General features: G+C 39.4%; 1 long non-coding RNA gene across 2 annotated transcripts in view; it reads left to right on the top strand.

The window, feature by feature from the left end:
* Nucleotides 1-8,254, top strand: part of LOC105493873 (uncharacterized) — a 69,376-nt gene extending 61,122 nt beyond the window's left edge. Inside the window, exons 4-6 of one of the 2 annotated variants that reach the window (XR_011613070.1) lie at nucleotides 1,129-1,237; nucleotides 6,391-6,597; nucleotides 7,498-8,254. This is a non-coding gene — a long non-coding RNA (uncharacterized lncRNA). The remainder of the gene's footprint in view (nucleotides 1-1,128; nucleotides 1,238-6,390; nucleotides 6,598-7,497) is intronic. The other variant, XR_011613071.1, reaches the window with a different exon arrangement.
* Nucleotides 8,255-16,287: the final 8,033 nt, after the last annotated feature.

The following is a 16,287-nucleotide window of genomic DNA, read 5'->3' as shown; positions in this document are numbered from 1 at the left end:
TGCAATAATTCCTGGTTCATTTTTCCATTGATTCATTGATTTATTCTTTCAACAAGAATTTGTTTTCTGTCTCTCACTCATTGTGGTAGGCCCCATGGATATGTTAATAAACAAGGCAAGTATGATTCATCTCCTTTTATAGCTTAACCTGTCGAACATGTTTAAAATGTGGTTTTTTTAAAAAAAATTTAAGAGTGTGCACTGGGAGCAATGCACACATATAGATGAGAGGCCTAAATTATTTAGGGCACTGTGGAGGCCTTCCCCTCAAAACTGCATATCCTCAGGATACCCTGAATTTTTCTGTTAACTAAGAGCCCAAAATCTCAGGGACTTATGCCTTATTTTTTATTCACCTAGATGTCCCATGCAGTTTGGCAGGAGCTTCTGCTAGTGATGGTTACTCAGGGACCCAGGCTGATGGAACAGCCATCAACTCCAATGACACCAATTACTAACCCGGAGGGATTAAAAGGACTCTGAGGATTTGGCACTAATGTTCAAATACTCCACCCAAAAGTGGTACACCCTGCTGTGCTCACACCCCCTGGTCAGGACTACTTATGTGGCCTCACCCAGCTAGGAAATACAATCCTTCCAGGTACTAGGTTATGACCTGCACAAGTACTGACTCCACTGCATCATGAAGGCAGGGTAGCAGTGAGTCCCATAAGTGGGAGAAGTGGCCAGGGGCCTCAGGAAAAGAATTCCAGACTAAGGCAAAAACATGTGTGAAGGCCACACAATTTCTTCCTGGACTGGACCTCTATTCTGTAGATACAATTAAGTATATGTCTACCTCCAGTTAGACTGCAAATTCCAAAATCCATAGTTCTAGCACAAAGTAGGTGCTCAGCACATGTTTGGAAATAAGGAAAACAAGGTTGTCTCTGGGTTGGATATAATGAACCAGATCAGAAATACTCAAAGTTTCCTTATAGTGCCATAACCACCTCCAGGCCAAAGCAGGTCTTGCTTGAAGACTTGCTAATCTGTGTCTGTCTCACTCCCTCTCTGATAGAACTAGTCTCTTCTTCCTTCTTTCTCCAACTATAAATTGTACAGGGATCTTCAAAGTACCTGTAACACCTTTTTACCTGTATGTATTTATCCATTTCATCCTGCTAGATGCTGAGGGGAGACTCCTATCTTATTTGGCTTTATACCAATGTGTAGACCAGTGCCTGGGACATGGTAGTTGTCAATATCGATTGAGAAAATAAATGCATCTGAAATTGTAAGTATTAAGAGAAGGGTAGTTGGACAGCACTGGAAATATGGGAAAATTAGGTAAGTTAGATGCTATCGATAGGAGACCAATTGACTAAAACACCGTTTCAGTGACATGTACGTCTCCCAAGAAGGATGCTGCAAGTTATAGTAGCCTGGTTTGAATTGAGTTTAAATCATACTTGAACATTATGCTCGTACATGCCATTACAGGCACAACATGCTATCAGCTTACATATACATTCTGGTCTCTCCAACAGTGTTTTCTTTGACATTTCTGTTTGCTTAGACACTATCTGTCACAAGCCAATCCAGCGGTAACCATCCTAATCCAAGGTGGATAACAATAGCATCAACCTCGCATTTGTATGACACTTGAACTTCATAAAATGATTTAATGTCTTTTATCCCACCATCCAGAAAGGCAACTTTGTGATGTCCACCATAAATAATAATTTGTTGTCATTATCACCCAGAGGAAGAGAAAAAATTGTGTGCAGTTTTTCACCTCTCTTTCAGGTTTCATTTTGCAGAGTAGCTGAGATGCTATTCAGTCTTCTCTCCCAGCTCTATTAGCCTCAGTAACTGCCTGAAACAGCAAGACTACAGACAAATATTCAGGCTTATGACCACAGAAATCCAAACAGAATGTCAATTTTCATGCATTTGAGGTGAGCTGGGCTATTCTAATTTTCAGGAATTGGATGTTCTTCTAGAAGACCTGTCCCTGTGGCAGTAGAAGGGGCCTGTTGCTGTCAGCACAGTTGCTCAAGGAATGACTTGTGAGCTGCAATTTTTTCACACTACTAATGCATTGCCTTCACCAGGGAGCATAGCCAGTTGCTGTGGGATTGCATTAGAGGTTTTGGTGAAAAGCCTGGAGACCTCACTATAAAGGAGGAAGTGAAAGGTGATCACAGGGACTCTACCAGTTAACTCTTCAGGGAACCTACCACCATTTATGTGTTTACCAGAGATGAGCTTCTGATTGTAATGGGACCCCTGACAAATTGAGGAGTTTTGCATTGCTGCACTTGAGTGGGACTAATAGAATGTCAGCATCAGCTTTCAATGCCTTTCCTGATGACCCATGCATAATAGCTTCCTGTACATGGGCCTCAAGAGTCCGTGACTCACTGTGCCACTGATACTTACAAGTTTCTGGAAATGCTAGTCATTGGAGAACCCTCTACACCCTAAATTTTTATTATAAACCCTATAGTATTTAATGATTTAGAGCATTTACCTCCAGTTATACTGCTTGGATTCACATCTCCATTCCACCACTTTCTGATTGTGAAGCTTCAGATGAGTTGCTCTCTTTCAAAGGCTCTGTTTCCTCATCTTTAAAATAGGAATAGTAATAATAGCAACTACTTATAGTGAAGATTAATTAAGAAAATGAATGTATAGTGCCAGGCATGGAAAATTGTAGCAATTTCTCTCAATTACCTTTTTATATAGGGCCCAAGATAAGGTTTCACAAGATCAGAGAAAGATAAATCGGTTGAAGTTATAAAAAGAGAGATTTTAGTAAGTTGTCTCTTACCAAGTATCAAGTACTGCCCTGGAAGAAAGGGCATGCCTTCAATAAATATTTATTGAGGACCTAGTAGATATGAAGCAGTAGGCTTCAGGTAGATAAGTTGTCTGCCACTGGATGTGTTTAAGTACGGGCCAGGCAGCCACTTGGTGATAGCAGGAGCCAGCACAGGGCATCTTTTACCACAGAAAACCTCATACAGCCTAGTGGGCTATTCTAGGATTGTTTTAATAGGATTACAAGGCTGAATAATCAATTTGCACCCTCTTGAATCAACCCAAAGTTGTGTGTAGGCCACTTCATTCTGATAGATGCCTATTAATAAAGAAGGATAAAAGAGAAGGGGGAGGGAGAACAGCAGGAAAATTACATAATTGCCTTTTCCAAATTACTTAAAAGTCTTACCTGAAGAAAAATACATCATAATTAAGGCCCCGGCTTCCATTTATGAAAATGTAAGAACAGCTCAATTGCTTTGCCCCCCAGCACTCTTAGAATTTTTTTTTGTCATTGTCATTGTCATTATTATATTATTGAAAAGTGTTCAACATTATTGTAGGCCCTTTAGTATCACAACATGCAGGATGCAGAGGTGCACCTTGAGCTTCCTTTTCCATTTATATTGACCCTAGAAAGGAGAGATAGGTACAGAAAAGAGGTGGGTAGACAGGGGCATTGTATAAATATGTAAGGTGCAGTCGTGTATTCAGCAATGCTTTAATTGAGCCAAATCCTTTCCATCTGACAAGTTCCCAAAGCTCTCCCTTGAGGACACAGAACCTGAGGAATGAGCAGCTGCTTGGCTAAGGAGGTGGCAAGGCAAGCTGACAGCAGGAACAGAGCATGCGGTTAGTGGGTGAGAATGTACCAGGAGAAGGAAACTGGCAAAGGAAAAAGAGACTGAAAAAGGCCCACAAGTTACATTCCCAGAAGGCAGCCCACCCCAGTGAGCATGACACAATAGGCTCCCAGATGTCTCCCTTGTGTTATTCATCTGCCACCACAGTTCTCAATCTTGCACATGCATGTGAGTCACCTGGAAATCTTGTTAAAATGCAGATACTGATCAGTAGGTCTGGGGTGGAGCCTGAGATTCTGCATTACTAACAGGCTCCCAGTTGATGCTAATACTCAGGGTCTGCAGACTGCACTTTAAGTAGCAATGTACTAGGTCATGGGTGGACCCACTATGGCCTGTGGGTCAAATTTTGCCAGTTGCTTCTTTGGTGAATAAGCATGATTGGAACACAGCCATGCCAAATTGTTCACATATTGTCTCTGGCTACTTTTGCACCCAGTTGAGTAGTTGCAACAGAGACTTTATTGTTCACAAAGCCTAAAATACATTTAATGTCTGACCTGTCTCTTTAGGATAGAGATCAGAATATTTCTCCTTTATTGAAGCTAAGAAAAAAGAAGAAATTGTGTTATGTTGAGCTGAAGGAACTTGTATTGTGAATTTCAGTAAATAAGAGGTAAACTCTGGCTTTGACAAAAAAGAATGACTTCTATAAAGATTTAGAGGCGATTAAGACTGTAAATGAATTGAAAGAGAAACACTTCAGAACTCCATGGTTCTAGAGAAACCCTGGATCCTTGCAATCCTACATTCTTTAAGACTGAAAAGAACTAGCAAAATCTTGTGTGATATCCTATGTCAACTATAAATTATCTTCAGAACCACAAAATTTATAAATTCATCTTACATCGGTTGAAAATAACATGCTTCTGCTCTTCACCACCTCATTACGGTTTTTTAGCTGCTTAGAGAGTTCTTTTTATTCAGTGAGGAAATTATAACAGCAATAATTCAACCTTAACTTTGCATGACACAGCATCTTTTCCAAATTACTTTTCACACGCACTATCACATTTGATCTTCACATTAAATCCTCCAATATAGGTAAACTAATTCCGTTTGATGCAAAGAAGCAGTAATATAAAGTCTTCACTCAACAAGCTCACACTCTAATCAAAGAGACAGTGACAGACATAAACATCAACATGGTGTGATAAATGTTCATAGAGAGGTGAATGGGACACAGGTGCAGGTCAGAGAATGATGTAGGCTGTGATGGGCTGTCATTTCAGAATTTACCTTACAGGTCTTTAAATTGGGGGAAGAGGTTGTAATGGATGAGAGGATTGTCACAGCAAAAATGTTAATAAAAATTTGAAGAAAAAAAGGCAATGGTAGCATTTTACAGAGAATATCATTATGAGGTAGAAATTCTTGCATGGGAAATTTAAAAATTGAGATTCAGAATCAATGCAGATTAATCACTGAAGGTAGGATGCATACTGAAGACTTCTAGCTCCAAACATTTTTTCCCCCTATGGCTATATTAACTTTTCAAGGATGATTTTTTTTCAGGGATGAGGATATTGTATGAGTTTATAACGACAGTTATGATAATGATGGCTAACATTCATAGAGTATGTTTTCTATGTCTTCCAAAGGACTAGCACCAATAGATGAATGTTACCTGTTAGAAGATTTCAGTTCAGTGTAATTAAAATCTTGCTAATCTTTTGAGTTGTCCAGCAAAAGAATAAGCTATATCAGAAAAATAATGAGCTCTCTCTTTCTTAAAGAAAGTGTCTACATTGAAGCTGAATTCACAAGGGGTTTTACCGAAGAGAATGCTTTGTGTTGGCTGAAAAATCAGAATGAATGTGTCTCCTTCAAATACAGCCAATGAATTTCCCAAGGCCACACAGTTACAGTAACTCAGCCAAAGCTAGAACCTACATGTCCCAGTTTTTTCCTCTACTTCCTTCTTCTATTATGACTATTAATATCAGATGTAAGTGACAGGATGATTAATGAGGAACCCAGCATTGTATTCCAGTAGAATAATATTCAGTATAGACAATGATATGTAAATAGCTGTAATTTCCAGGGAAACTTTGTAAAGGACTTAGCCTACATTAAGCAATTGGGAAATTTCCTCATTCTCACAGTCATTAAGATAACGTTCTCCAATTACTTTTTTTGTTCTTACTAGAATTGTTCTTGGGCCTTATTTCAGGTACTACCCAAATGGCATACATTACAATTTGGTCTTGTTTGATTGCTACTTTTTAAAAACATGCAGATACCATCAAGCATAGCTTCCTACGGTACAGTAATTTAGCTAAAGAATATGTATGAGGAAGCTGAGTATGTATGAAACAAGATAGAGTCAAACCCCAGGGAATTATGTGGCCTTTTGTTTTATAGCATATTGCAATAATTTATGATACCATGAATTTAGTCACATGTTTACTTTATGGAGACCTATCAATCCAGTCCTCTTTCCAACATAATTCAAAAAACATTTACTAAAGATCTCAACTCTGGGCCTAGTTTCTCACCAGGCACGTGAGTAAATGAAAAGTATTCCATAATGATGTTACTGTAATCTCAAGGGGTTTTATTCTCATGAAGATTTACAAGTATGCAACCAACTGCTAGAGAAATAGAGAACCAAAAGAAGTAGAATAGACAATAAGTGCCACAGAAGGGGATTCAATATTGAACAGGAATTTTAACAACATTAATTTTCATGTTTCATCCACATTACATGTTGACTAAAATACCCCCGATAATCAATTAATTTATTCTCTCTTGACAGCAATCCATTTGTGCATCCGTTGTTACGCTACAAAATCGGCACAAAGGAACCATGTCCCATTTGAGTGAGATTAGCCAGTCTACTGTGGCTACGTTATGATTTTAATCCTTGTTTCCTGTAATGCTTCTATAATGCAAAACCTAATGATTTTTCTCTAACCTGCATGGTCTCCAGAGATAATGCATCTGATTCGGTCTCTAAAGTAAGGTAAACAGTGTGGTTTGGGGGTCAGCACAGCAGGCTAGAAAGCAACAGAAACAGCTGTACAGCCAAAGAAAGTGCTTAAATTCTTTTCAAACTGAGTTTGGTTTTTAGTGGCAGAAAAAAAAAGTGAAATCAAAGGTACCAGTATTCCTCACCCTTATGCTAAATATAGATTTTCATAAACTAGTCAAACACAGCTCTAAAAGATGGTTTATCTTGAGGTTAATCTCAGATGAGAAATTAATGTTTAATTTTATCAAGTCAAGGGGTAGCAGATATGCCTCCTTTATTTTTGTTTAATTGGAATCTAATTACAAAGAGGTCATTCATTCATTCATTTACTCAGCAAATTTTTTTAACTACTTGAAGCTGAGTTTTTTAACTAAAGCAAAACTCAATAGAAAGCTCTGTGCTGCACTTATTTTCCTAATTTTAGACATTTGTCTAACTTCCCAATGACATTACCCTTGCCTTGAGTGAACATTTGAGGAAATGTAGATAAAAATTATTTGTTCCCCTTAACCACTATCTAATTAGCAAAAATGCCAAATCTCTGCCTTTAAAATTCTAAATGGCTTTGGCATAATGAAGCAGCATTATGGATTAATTTAAGTAATACACTAGAAAACTTTCATCAGCTAACAAATGCACTTGTCTTTAAATTGATCATTTAATCCTCATGATGCCATATTGTTATGTCTTTACTTCTCAAGATCAGTGGTTCTCAACCTTGCCAGTATATTGAAATCACAGACAAAACTTTAATAGATGCCTAGTATTCACTCCCAGAGAGACTGATTTAACTGGTTTGGGGTCCTAGTCTGCTTAGCTACTATAACAAAATACCTCTGGTAACTTATGCTATGGGGTAATTTATAAATGATAGAGATTTATTGCTTGCAGTTCTGGAGGCTATAAAGTCCAAGATCAAGGTACCAGCAGATGCTCTCTGCTTTCAAGATGGTACCTTCTACCTTCTACCTTCTCCTCACATGGTGGAAGGAACAAGGAAGATCCCCGTGGAATCTTTTTGTAAGAGCACTAATCCCATTTATAAGGGTAAAGCTCTCATAACCTAATTGCTTCCCAAAGCCCTCACCTCTTAATACTATCACAATGGGTATTGGGCTCCAACATATGAATTTGGGGGTAGGAGGACACCAATATTCAGGCTATACCAACAAGGTTTTGTTTATATAGCCTAGATGTTTCAAATGTGCACCCAGGATTAACAACCACCATTCTAAACTATGAGAACATAAGCATATGATCATATTCCTCCTTTGCTAACAACCCTTCAATGATGCAACAGCCCTTACAAATGCTGGGGAAAATCCAGAATCCCGAGCACAGTTGTCAGTGCCTTCAGAGGTCCACCTCCTGCTCCTGTTTCTCCCCTTTTCCCAGCCCTCAGCAGTGTGCTTTCCATGCTGCAGGTCTTCCCACCCACCACTCTCAAGTCTGACCCAACTCCAGTCCTTGGACAAACTATTCTCTTTGATGAGATGCTCTCTCTATTTCTTCATCCGAACAGTTTCTTCTGATCTTTAGCTTTGGTGGAAGTGTCACTTTTTTACACAGAACATTTCTGTTCCTACCCATGATTCTCATCCCAAAAATGTTTCTCTACCATATCTAACACTTTACTTGTTTATTACATGGAAACTGTAGGAGTGTTGAGGATGGGAACCTTGTCTGTCTTCTTTACTGCTGTGTCTCTAGTACCTAACACAGTGTCTTCTACCTAACAGGAGCCCAATAGCTGTTGTTATTGAATCAGTCATGATCCAGTCAAGAAAAAGAAACCACATCAGGAATTTGAATGGGGAAAACTTTATAGAAAAAAATTATTAACTGGTAAAATGTGATTAACTACTAAGTAGACTAAAAAGCACTCACAGCCAATGCTGGGGGCAGTTATACTCCTAAGGTAAAAAAGAATACCCAAAGAAGGAGCTAAAGGTTTGGAAAGCACCAGCTCATACCAGTGGCTGAAATTTTGACCCCACTGGAGAGGGTACAACTGCTACCTGCTGAATAGCAGAGAACTTCACTGGGTCCTGTGGACCAGAGCTTGTCTACAGAAGGTCACATATTGGGATGTTGGTGACTTTTACTAGGGTGTCATGGGTTGAAGCTGGCCCATAGAAAGCTTCCCACTTGGGTGCCAATAGATTATGGTTGGTCTGCAGGAAGCTTCCTACTGAGATGCTGGAGACACTCTGTCCCTCACTGGAGATTGAGGGTCACTCACCACTGCCAGATGTGCAGCTGAAGGAGGAAGAGAAAAGCACACAATAAAAGCCTCTTTGTTGTTGTTGTTGTTGTTGCTATGTCTGCAGTGTCTGTCTAGGCTCTCTAGTGACAAAACCTAACACTGAACCAACTCTCAAATGTGAAATGTTATAGGGCCCAGCCCCAAAATCACAAAACAGGGCAAACAGCAGTAGATTTAGAGGTGAGAGACAATCAGTTGATGTCTAGCACTGTTATCAATGATTGATAGATAGATACATAGATAGATACATAGCTGGATGGATACATACCAGATAGATAGATATCCCCAGAAAAACAAAGAAAATATTAATCCCTTCACAAAGTAAAAACCAATAGCATATTCAAATGAAAAGATAAAATCTTGATCTTCACTTTCTCCTATATTTCTTTTTATGTCTTTTTTAACATTATTTTCATTTTAAAGAACAAATAATTATATTTATGGGATATGACATGATATTTGGATATTGTGAAATGAGCAAATCAGACTAATTAATATATCACCTCACATATTTATCATTTCTTTGTGGTAAAGACATTTAAAATCCACTCATTTAGCAATTTTGAAATATATACTACATTGTAATTAACTGCATTTTTTAATTTTCTTTTTTCTATTCAGAGCTTGAAGCCTAAACCATATTGATGATAGTCATTTTACTTATCCCTATTAGAGTCGGACTTCTATTATCATGGGCCTGAAAAGCCATGTAACTGGGATGAAGGCAAATCTTGAATTCGATATTTGGAGCTTTTGCTCAACTGTAAGATGGATATTAAATCCTTTCAATTTTGCTTTTCAGGATATTCTGGTAGCAATGTTACAAGCAGTGAAAAAGCATAAACTAGAGGAAATAAATTAATCAGGATATTGCTTGTCATACTTTCATATCATTAAGAATGTTTTGAATGCCAAATGAAAGCTTTGATGCAAAAATTAGAGCACAGAATGGCAAGATTCTTTTGATGCTTAATCAGTGCTTATAACTTCTGCAGAACATCAACTATAGCAAAGAATCATTAGTTTTCTGCTATATTTAAACTTCTGCTTTATTTAATAAGCAAATAGTGAAAATAAAATGCACATAGCAGGAAGATGATCTTTAGCTGGTGTCAGGGATTGAAAAATAAGCCTCCGTTCTAGCCTATCTCTTCACAAAATCATGCAATTGACTCAGAATGCAGTGGATTTCTTAAAGCAATTAAATTTGCTTTAAAACAGTCATGTATTTTTGACAGGTACAATAAATGACACAGCCTTTTTAGAAATTTTTCTAAAGAGCAATTAACAATACCATAAATAAGGAAATAGTCTGATATAAAAGAAAAGCTTTATTCCAAAGATATCTGCCAGGCAATATTGATAACACATTCCCATCCCATGAAAAGAAACTAAATAATAAGCAATAAGAGTACTGTGGAACCACCCCATGAGACATGTATACAGCCATTAAAAATGAAATGTAATAGACTTTAAAACAACAAAAGGAAATGACTATCTTATAACCATCTTCTGTTAAGTGAAAAAAAGCTGATGAAAATAATGTCTCTTGTATAATCAGGATTAAAAATGAAAGGGAGAAAACCTGGAAAGCTTTTTTTTTTCTTTTCCACAGGATGATTTTGTAGAAATACAGACACAAGATAAAAAAGGGAAGCAAATTTTGGTAGATTACCAAATTGTCCTCCTAAAAGGTGTTGTACCACATGTACATATACTTTCCTACTAGCCATGCATTTTCCATATTTTTGCATATTCCATAGTGTACATAGATAATGTTTATACCAGAGAAAAATAGCTAGTATATTTTGCTTCAAAACTTTCAAGGAGGGAATGGCCAAGATGGCCAACTAGAAGCAGCTAGTGTGTGGCTCTCACAGGGAGGAATAGAAGGGGCAAGTAAATACAGCACCTTAAACTGAAACATCCAGGTACTTGCATTGGGGTTAATCAAGGAAACAACTGGACCCACAGAGAATGGAGAAAAGCAAGGCAGGACAATGGCCCACCTGGGAGCAACATGGAGCCAGGGGATCCTCCCCTGTCCAGGGAATGGTGGGTGAATATGTGACCCCAGGAAACCACGCTTCTCCCACAGATCTTTGCAACCCTTCGGTCAGGAGATCTCCTCGTGGACCTACTCCCCCAGGGCCTTCAGTCTTCAGTTTGACAGACAGATCTATGTGTAGTCTTGGCAGAGCAGCCACTCAGGCATGCATGGAGACTCTGGAGCCTTAGATACCTGGCCCTTCCAGCAAAAGTAGCTACAGCTCTGGCTAAGTGGGAGGTTAGATTCCTATATATACTTCTAAGGAAGAGCCTGATTCCAGGGTTCTGAGCAGCAACAGCCTGCAGGCCCCATTTCCATGGCACCTCACAAGGTAAAACGCACAAACAGCTACCGGTAGTGGCATTGCACCCTCCTAAGAAGGAGCTCCCAGGGGGAGGGGCAGCAAACATCTTTGCTGTTTGGGCACCTTAGACATTCCAACCTTCAGGCTTTGGAGAGTCTGAGCCCGCCTGGGATGGAAGGGATCCCCCAGAACAGCACAGCTGCTCTACCAAAACGTGGTCAGACTGCTGCTTTAAGTGGATGCCCGATCCTGTTCCTCCTCACTTGGCTGGACCTCCCAACTGGAGCCTCCAGCCATCCCACACAAGCTCTCTAGCTGACAGATCTGAAACGCTGGGATGGTGCTCCCAGAGGGAGTGGTGGTCTGCCATCTTTGCTGATTGGGTGACTTAGCCATTCTAGCCTTTGGGCTTCGGAGTGTCTGAGGTGACAGGGAGCCGAAGTGGACCCCCAGCACAGCATGGCTGTTATACTAAAACGTGGCCAGACTGCTTTTTTAAGTGGGTCCCAATCCCATTCCTCCTCACTGGGTGGGACCTCCCAAGTGGGGTCTCCAGTCACTCCCTAAATGTGCCATAGAGCCAGCAACAGGTCTGTGCTTCCCTGGAACAAAGCTGAGAAGGAAGGAGCTTTGTCCCAGAGGGAGGGATAGGCTGCCATCTTTGCTGTTTTGCAGCTGTCACTGGTGACACCTCCAGGTTCTGGAAAATCTGAGGTGACTAGGAATTGGAGCGGACCCCAAGCATACCACAGCAGTTCTACAGAAAAGTGGCCAGACTGTTACATGGGTGCCCATTCCCGTATTTCCTCACCTAGCAGGTCCTCCAGAGTTGGGCCTCCAGTCACCCCCCACCAGAGCTATCAAGCCAGTACCACCTCAGCAACTCCCTGGACAGAGCCTCCAGAGGCAACTGAAAGTCTCTTGGCCACTGCCTCTGCAGTGGAACTGCTCTTGCCACCCTCGGACAAACGAAGGAGCAAAGACCCTAAGTGCTTTATCCGCACCTCCAACAAGCTGCAGTTGACCCAAGAAAAAGGGGCCAGTCCACCTTCCATGGGTCCCACACCCCTCCATCAGCTCATCACCAGACATGGAACCCCTGGCTTGGGCTCACAGCACAAACCTTCCACCTTGGTCTGATTGTACTGAGCAATTGCTGACCTGCATTTCTCGGGGGCAGAACCCCCAGGAGTCAAGCAAATGACCCTTGGCTACCACCACTATTAAGATCCCTTTTTTTTTTGCCTCTAAGCTGGGGAAGAAACATAAACCCTGAGATCATTCCAGAGCTGCAGTGGACAGTCCAGGAATGCCATGTTGTGAACTATAGCCAGCATTAAAGTGGAAAAGGAACCCACACTTTCAGAGCACTGAGAGGGAACACAGCTCCAACTATAAGGAAACACAGGGGAGCCACACAACCAAGCAAGAGTCAACCAACTGACCAATAAGCCTAAGTGTCACCTGCTGGATCATACCGAAAGCTTCAACACCAAAAATACCTCACTAATATACGCCCCTCTGAAACCAGAGACAAGAAGTTAGCTTCAAATAAAGACCCTATACAAAGCCTCAGCCCAGTGAAAACATCCAAAAAAGAAGTCTATTGACTGTACTCAATCTATGCTGCAGTTAAAGGAACACCCACACGTGGTAATGAGAAAGAACCAATGCAAGAACTCTAGTAACTCAAATGGCCAGAGTGTCATATGTCCATCAAATTACTGCACCAGTTCTCCAACAAGAGTTTTTAACCAGGCTGAACTGGCTGGAATGACAGAAATACAATTCAGAATATGGATAGAAACAAAGATCATTGAGATTCAGGAGGATGACAAAACCCAATCCAAGGAAAATAAGAATCACAATAAAGTGATACAGGAGCTGAAGGACAAAACGGTCTATATAAAAATAACTTAATGGGTCTGACAGAGCTGAATAACACAACTCAAAAATTTTGCAATGCAATCAAAAGTATTAACAACAGAAAATATCTAAGCTGAGGAAAGAATCTTAGAACTTGAAAACTAGCTCTCTGAAATAAAAATAAAGAAAAAAGAATAAAAAGGAATGAATGAAACCTCCAAGAAGTATGCAATTATGTAAAAAGGAAAAATCTATGAATCATTGGCATCCCTAAAAGGGATGAGGAGAAAGCAAACAACTTGGAAAATCTATTTCAGAATATCATCCATGAACATTTCCCCATCCTTGCTAGAGAAGCCAATAGTCAAATTCAGGAAATACAGGGAACTCCTGCAAGATTCTACACGAGAAGATCATTCCCCAAGACATATAATCATCTGATTTTCCAAAATCAAAATGATAGAAGGAATGTAAAAGGCAGCTGGAGAGAAAGGGCAGGTCACCCACAAAGGAATCTCCATCGGGCTAACAGCGAACCTCTCAGCTGAAACCCTGTAGGACAGAAGAGATTGGGGGCCTATATTCAACATTCTCAAAGAAAAAAAATCTTCAACCAAGAATTTCATATCCAACCAAACTAAGCTTCCTAAGTGAAGAAATAAGATCCTTTTCAGATAAGCAAATGTTGAGGGACTTCATTACCACCAGACCTGTCTTACAAGAGATCTTGAAAGGAGCACTAAACATAGAAAGGAAAGACTGCTACCAGCTAATACAAAAACACACTTAAACACACAGAGTAGTGTCACTGTAAAGTAACTCCATGAACAAGCCAACATAGTAACCAGCTAACAGCACAATGACAGGATCAAATCCACATGTATCAAGGTTAGTATTGATATGTATAGATTTGATCTTGTCATTGTGTATTAGCTGGTTACTAACAGCTAACTGGTAAATGAGCTAAATGCCTTGGCAAATGGGCTAAATGCCCCCACTTCAAAGGCACAGAGTGGCAAGCTGGATAAGAAAGCAAGACCCAATGGTATGCTGTCTTCAAGAGGCCCATCTCACATGTAATGACACTCATAGACTCAAAATAAAGGGATGGAGAAAAATCTATGAAGCAAATGGAAAACAGAAAAAAGCAAGGGTTGCAATCCTAATTTCAGAAAAAAACAGATTTAAAACTAACAAGAATCAAAGATAAGGAAGGGCATTACATAACAGTAAAGGGTTCAATTCAACAAGACCTAACTATCCTAAATATACATGCACCCAACACAGGAGCACCCAGATTCATAAAGCCAGTTCTTAGAGACCTACCAAGAGACATAGAGAATAGATTCCCATGCAATAATAGTAGGAGACTTCAACACTTCAGTGGCAATATTAGACAGATCATCAAGGCAGAAAATTAACAGATATTGAGGACCTAAACTCAGCATTGGATCAAATGGTCCAATGATATTCTGACAGACCTTTACAGAACTCTCCACCCAAAACAAAAAACAGAATAGACATTGACATTGTCACATAGCACATACTCTAAAATTGACCACATAATTGGACATAAAGCAATCCTCAACAAATGTAAAAGAACCAAAGTCATATCAAACACACTCTTGCATCACATTGTCAATACAATGAAAATCATTCAAAATCATACAATTACATGGAAATTAAACAACATGGTTCTAAATGACTTTTGGGTAAACAATGAAATTGAGGCAGAAATCAAGAAGTGCTTAGAAAATAATGAGAGCAAAGATATAACATGCCAAAATCTCTGGGACACAGCTAAGTCAGTGTTCAGAGGGAAATTCATAGCACTAAATGGATCATCAAAAAGTTAGACCTCAAATTAACAACCTAACTTCACAACTGGAAGAATTAGAAAAGCAAAACAAACCAACCCTAAAGCTAGCAGAAGAAGAGAAATAACAAAAATCAGAGCTGAATTTAAGGAAATTGAGACACCAAAAAAAACCATTCAAAAGATCAATAAGTCCAGGAATTGTTTTTTGGAAAAATAAAATAGATAGTCCACTAGCTAGACAAATTAAGAAGACAGAAGATTCAAATAAAAACAAATAGAAATGACAAAAGGAATGTTACTACTGGCCCCACAGAAATAAAAACAACCATCAGAAATTACTATGAACATCTCTATGCAAACAAACTAGAAAACTTAGAAGTGATGGATAAACTTCTGGACACATACACCCTCTGAAGACTGAGCCAGAAAAAATTGATTCCCTGAACAGACCAATAATGACTCTGAAATTGAATGCATAATAAATAGCCTACCAACCAAAAAAAGGCCAGGACCTGATGGATTCACAGCCAAACTCTACCAGATATACAAAGAAAGGTTGGTACCATTCCTACAGAAACTACTCCCCAAAAAAATGAGGAGGAGGGACTTCTCCCCAATTCATTCTATGAGGCCATCATCATATTAATACCAAAACCTGGCAGAGACATACACACAAAAGAAAACTTTAGACCAATATCCTTGAGGAACATTGATGCAAAAATCCTCAACTAAAGACTTGCAAACCAAATCCAGCAATACATCACAAAGCTAATCCACCATGATCAAGTAGACTTCATCTCCAGGATGCAAGTTTGGCTCAACATACGAAAATCAATAAATGTGATTCATCACATAAACAGAACTAAAGACAAAAACTACGGGGTTTTCTCAATAGATACAGAAAAGGCTTCCCTTTAGGTTAAAAACTCTCAATAAACTAGGTATTGAATGAACATACCTCAAAATAATAAGAGCCATCTATGACAGACCCAAAGCCAACATTATACTGAGTGGACAAAAGCTGGAAGCATTCCTCATGAAAACCAGCAAGATAAGGATGCCCTCTCTCACCACTTCTATTCAACATAATATTGGAAGTCCTAACAAGAGCAATCAGGCAAGAGAAAGAAATAAGAATCTCCAAGTAGGAAGAGAGGAAGTCAAACTATCCTGTTTGCAGACATGATTCAATATCTAAAAAGCCCCATAGTCTTAGCTCAAAAGCTTCTTCAGCTGATAAGCAACTACAGTAAAGTTGCAGATATGAAATCAATGTATAAAAGTTACTAGCATTCCTATATACCAATAACAAACTGAGAGCCAAATCAAAATGGCAAATCCATTCACAATTGCCACACACAAAAAAACAAAATACC

The sequence above is a fragment of the Macaca nemestrina genome, chromosome 14 (genome assembly GCF_043159975.1).
Source record: "Macaca nemestrina isolate mMacNem1 chromosome 14, mMacNem.hap1, whole genome shotgun sequence".
NCBI lineage: Eukaryota > Metazoa > Chordata > Mammalia > Primates > Cercopithecidae > Macaca > Macaca nemestrina.
This window is presented reverse-complemented; position numbering and strand designations above follow the sequence as displayed.